Raw genomic sequence first — 6,190 nt, forward strand, 5'->3', positions numbered from 1 at the left:
GAATAATTGTATCAAAATATATAAATATTGTTAAATACAATCCTCAAAATGCACATACGAAAATAAATATTTTTTTGTAATACAAATTTTTATTTTTACATGTGCTTTTCGTTAAAAATATATTTATTTTCCCTTGTGTTGTGTAATATTCCCAATAGCAGACCACGTCTAAATTGATAAAATTGATAAAAAGAGCATAACCCAGAAATAGATAAATCTAATCTTTGCCCTTGTGATGCTACTTATTACGAGATTATAATATTAAAACTGTGCGCAATAAAATTACATAAAAGATCGCTCCAACGGGGACTTGAACCCCGAGCCTTTTGATTAGAAGTCAAACGCGCTACCATTACGCTACTAGAGCTTAATATATGCTAATCAGCATAATATAAATTTTATAAAAATGCGTTCACTATACTACGAATATAATTATATGTTTACCTTTCAATTGTCTATTCATATCAAGCAAGACTTATATAAATGACATTAGTTTATGCTGAACATCTTGATATTGTATTTTTTCTTAGCTTGCTTTTATGGCATTTTGCATTCCTTAAAGGTATAAAGTAAATATACCAAAAATAATAGTTCTAGAAATTAAAAAAAATCCAAGAATTTCATGGTATTATTAAATATATTTATTTATCTATACATTAATTTTTGATTTGAATTTTATATTTTGTCAAACACATTTTTGATACAATCCACCGAACAAGCTTCATCAATACTTTTATATCACTTTCTCGGGTTAATCCGTATCCATACCCCGTCTTCACTCAGATTTATTAGTTCAAGAGTATTTATCAGCATAGAGTTATAGTTGAATTTATGTCTATTTATTTAAGAATGAAATAATATTGTAAAAGAATAATCAAGATCACAAATTATTTATGAAATGATTATAATATGTTAAACCTAGTATCTATAAGCCTTTAGATTTGTAGAAAACATATTTATATAAACTAATTTGGCGAACAACATGAGTTATGATTTTTATAGCTAATTAAGACAATATGTGCTAATAAACGTATGCTATTCATGTAGTAAAATGGCATTTTTATCTAAAATTTCAAATAATAATATATTGCTAGGAACCAGACTTCTTATCAAATGTTCAATATAAGGTTTATATTAGTTTATTTAAAATTTCAGTAGAACCCTTATATAGATTAGGAAAGAAATGCGATAAACTTAGATTGGTAATCCATTCATTTAAAGCAACGATTTTTATATATTTTGAATACAAAAGTTAAAAATACAATAAACTAAGATGATGATCCATACTAAAAAATAACAATTTTTTTAAATTCTGCATACAAAAGTTAAAAATATGATAAACTTAGTTGATAATCATTCCAACAAAGTAACAATTTTTTTTATTCTGAAATTAAAAGTTAAAAATACGATAAACCTAGATGTGATCTATCCTAAAAATAACCATAAAATATATCCTGTATATAGTGGCAGTATAAAAAAGTATGATTTAATTTAGCTTTAATTTAGTGCATTGGGAATTTAAAGTATATAGATAGCATCATGGCCGTCAGGAATACAAATACAAGAACAGCAGGACCGTAGAGATCATCATATGGTCCAGGATCTCTAACCCTGATTTTCCCCGCACGCCAGAAATAAAGATAAAGGGCATAAATAGCAAAAATAGCCGAAGTAATAATAAAAACTATTCCACTATACTTAGCTCTTGTATCCCCGAGCCCCATCATAGCAGTACCAATGCCTCCAATAAAGATAGAAAAATGTAACCAACTCAAAAAAGTTCTTTCATTTGCAAAAAATACCTTTGGTTCGACTCTTACAGGAATAGCAATCCGTTTATCGTCGATTTCCATGTTCATAATTCTGCTAGAATCCGTCATATCATTTTCATTCCCTGTCAAAATTTCTAAATGATTATTTTTCCCAATATTTATTTTATTTTGATTAGATGGAATATCGATGATAATTCCATGATTACCAAACGTTTTTTTTGATTGATTTTTATATTCTCTTCTTATTTCTGTGTTCATTTGTGGAAGCCAGTATGGAATATCTTCTATTTGTGGATACAGTATAGAAGTTCCATGAATAAATTTTGAAAATTTATGAACGTGTTCGATTAAAGAAGAGTTCAATAAATCTTCTATCCATTTGGGTTTTGTCTCATCTAGTGATTGAAGTTTTATTTCTAAAATTGCGTATGGAAATCTTACTATATCTTTTTTTTTGAGATTATAAAATGGATACTCACAATCTACATCCCTTCTTCTCCAATTGGTGACTATACTATCAAACCCCCCTGTACATTCTTTTATCATGCAAAGCGACGTGTCTAAAGATACTCTTACTTTTGCCGAATTGGGTTGTTGAAACGCTGTTCTTTTATAGAACGTTCTGGTCATTGGTCTCAGCTTCTTATTGATTATATTGTTTTGGATTTCGTTATAAAGAACATAGGTGTCTTCTTTTTCATCATCATTACTTAATAATGCTTCAACGTCTTTCCAAACATTCTTTCCATGAATATAATCATTTACTTTATTTTCTGGAATCTTAAATCTAAGCTTTTCAGATTCTTGGCCTGTCCAATCTTCTTCGTGCCTCTTTCTTTCAACAAAAACATTAGTGGTCATCTTTCTCGTATACCATCGAATCCTTATTGCTTCGGCGCCTTGAGTCTTTCTCAATCTTCCTTTATATAGATCAAAATCACAATTATCGAAATAAACACTAGAAATACACGTATCGTGATTCTTATGGTCCCAGCTATGATAAGGACTCACAACATCATTATCTTCCGAAAGAATATTGCTACTGAGATTTTGTTGAGTAACCAAACTCGAGGAAACGCTCTCATTCTTTTTTAAAGCGCATGAATCATCTTTATTTGTAAAAACATAAATGGGAAGATGCTTGAGAATCTGGCATTTAAGTTGCATAAGATTTTCTCTATGTACCCAATACTTATTCGTCTTTCGTATGAATTTTTGTCCACTAATACTACCCCCACTTTTTTCTATGTCACGATGTGTACTTGTTAAAGAAATCTTACTGATTCTGTACAGAAGTTCGTTATTGTTTTCAAGTTCAAGAATTTTTCGTTTCAACTTTCCTTTATACATCGGTCTTAAAATATACTTAGTTGACTTATCATGTCGCTTTAAAATCTTATTAAATCCTACTATATTCGTATTTATAAACTCAGAAAGCTGACTAATGTCATCTTTTAACTCTTTATTCCGAAACTTAACTTCTTCTTGTAATTCAAAACTACCATCAACAACATCAAAAAAAACCGCTTTTGCATCTCGTTCAAGTTCCATAGACCTTCGTGTAAACTCACCTTGCTTTACACTTACAAAATCCCATACGCGTCTCATCTCAGCATCTAACTCAGTAACAAAATTATGCTCGGTATCGTCATTATAATCGGGTGCTTCTTTTATTATTTTTCTTAAGCGCGCATAATCAATGTAATAGTATTGGAGACTCGGATGCTTGTGTTTGTTCAGGTAATCTTCATATTTCATGGTTTGAATGTTGTCTCAGTGCTTATATATCAACAAAGAAGTGTGTTTGAGATTGCACTTATTGTTTTGATTCTCGTATAAAATGATTAGATACTGTTACATGAATGATCCTAATTTTTAAATAACCAACGTACCGTATATATTTCTTGATCAAAATAATTTGTATGAATTTGGTATTGCAGTGATCTTATAACTTGCAAAAGTTTTACATAATTAATCAATGATAGATAAATATCAAATGATCTGTTTCTGTTTTAAAGATACAACAATAGATAAGAAAGTATACTAGAGAAAGTTATAAAATGTTTATAATTAGAATATAAACTAAAAAATATATATCTAATGAAAATAGATGCGTGTTTAGCAAAATAGACGAATAAAAAACCAGGATAGGTAAATTTCAATGAAAAGATTAAAATTTTCAATATTTAAAAATTTTATAAGACCAGGATGATTTTTTTTATAAACTATATTTTTCAACTTTGAATGATGCTTGAAAAGAGTAGAGATATCGAAGAAAGTGTAAGAGAGAGAATATAGCAAAGATTAGATACGATGGTTCCCGGGAAGTCAATCAAGCTAAGCTGGAAGAAAAAAATTTGAAATTTTTTATAAAAAATACTTAACTTTGAATGATACTTTTAAGAACTAAATATAGTATACGAAGGGGTAATTAAAAAAACAGATATTTTATTCATATATATTGATTTAATATTTATTATATTGTATATATAACAATACCTTTTTTACTTTTTAATCCCTCTTAGTCCAATGGTTAGGATATGTGACTTTCACTCCCAAGGTCCGGGTTCAATTCCCGGAGAGGGAATCGTTTTCAATCTGAAACAAATGCATGGTCTATTACCATATTTTCCAAATACAATAATTCATGTAAAAAGGCAATTTTACAGACAACAAATAAAATTATGCGTCTTCCCCCTTATAAAATTTCCGATATTTAATCGTTTTATTAAATCTGTTAATATTTGGTTTAAATTATTTTCAAATCGATATTGTTTTATCAATTCATAAATTTGCATGAAACTTTCAATCTTCAAGTTTGCTGATTAAACATCTGTATTCCATGTATTTTAATAAATTTCCTTATTTTTTTTACAGAACTATGCTCTATTGTAAAATATTTACTAATATCATAAAAAAACAAATCTAAAAAAAATAAAAAACCTGGTAGTCAATTCAAAAATATAATCAATCCATTTAATTTATTATCTATTTTGTCATTTTTTTTTACACAAATAAAACGTGAGTATAATAGAGAAATACAAACACTAAGGGTTATATTGATACACGGAATATTAGGCTTTGGTGGATGTCACTATAATTACGATAATAAATCATTGTCTATTTATGTGTGCTATAAATTTAAGGATTTATATTTATAATGTAGATAAAAATGGCTTTCAGATCCATTTTATATTCTTTATTATATAAATTTTTAGAATCTCAAATAGATCATAATTAAAGCCCTATTTCGGAATGATATTTTTATATCGTTCATATTAAAAACTGATTATTATTTATGAGACTTCGTATAAAACACATTGTTATCTCTATTTCAATTTCACAAAAACTTTGATAAAATATGTTTATACCCAAAATTAAAATGTGTTTTGCTGTTATTTTATATTTATGTTGCTTTTTTTGCTAATAAACATCTAAAAAATTTCGAAAAAAGCTAAAAAATTTTAAACCAAGATTAATGCCAAGTATTCGTAAAAGAATCGGTGTTAGATTAAATCGTCGGATAAAGGCAATTATCACCCTTTTACTATTTTTTAATATTTGACAGAATTTAATAACACTGATTATTTTGTGATTTTTAATTTTGTAAACTCCAAGATATAGATGGCGAATAACAATAATTATTGACTGAAATATTTAGAAATTATAAAATATAGATTTTTTGCTGAATCTTAAGCTAAAAATATTTTTGAAATTTTAGAAGGATGAATCTATACACAAAAAAGAAGTCTTGAAACGGGTATTTACTGCCTTAGCTACACTATAATTTACTATGCCAATTTCATAAATTTTTTAAATTATATAGCTTTTTTTCTCATGACAATACGGTTTTGTTAATATAAATTTCATCATTGAAAATTTTTTTTTATATTTTATAGGGTGGAAATTAGATTTAAACCGAATATAAGATAAAGATTAGCTGTACATTGCAAAATTAAATATATGAAGTGAATACGTGCAAGTAAGATGGAAATCAAGGTCTAAAAATACGACACGCCATAAAAATTTTATCTTTTTAGTTAATTTTAGCTATAAATTTAAAAAAAAACAATTTTAAAGATAGTTTGAATGAACTTGTTAATCCTATAGCTAAAATAAATCATATAATTCAGAATAAAAGGCAGCAAAATGTAGTAATTTATACACATGCACTACAGTAAGTTTAAATAGTCACACATATCAGCAAAATAATCATAATAATTTTTCTTTAGGCGTGTTTTTTTGTTAAGGTAAAAAAAGGTTCCTTTTTTAAAATTAATATTTTTGTTGTTTATGTATTATCTGTGTAAAAACAGTATGTAAGTAAACAAAAAAATATCGTGTAAACAGGTATATATTTTTCATAGGTATAAAATTTTTTGAATTTTTTTTGGTGGACAACAACAAGTTAGAAGAAA

General features: G+C 27.1%; 2 non-coding genes across 2 annotated transcripts; one reads left to right on the plus strand and one right to left on the minus strand.

Annotated features, from left to right (window-relative positions):
* Window positions 1-295: 295 nt before the first annotated feature.
* On the minus strand, window positions 296-367 carry TRNAR-UCU (transfer RNA arginine (anticodon UCU)). Its single transcript has one exon. It is a non-coding gene; the product is annotated as a tRNA-Arg (tRNA).
* A 3,920-nt stretch (window positions 368-4,287) lies between these two features.
* On the plus strand, window positions 4,288-4,359 carry TRNAE-UUC (transfer RNA glutamic acid (anticodon UUC)). Its single transcript has one exon. It is a non-coding gene; the product is annotated as a tRNA-Glu (tRNA).
* Window positions 4,360-6,190: the final 1,831 nt, after the last annotated feature.

This window comes from Rhyacophila brunnea, unplaced genomic scaffold, assembly GCF_057557595.1.
Source record: "Rhyacophila brunnea isolate RB1 unplaced genomic scaffold, BYU_Rbru_1.0 scaffold_269, whole genome shotgun sequence".
In the NCBI taxonomy this organism is placed as follows: domain Eukaryota; kingdom Metazoa; phylum Arthropoda; class Insecta; order Trichoptera; family Rhyacophilidae; genus Rhyacophila; species Rhyacophila brunnea.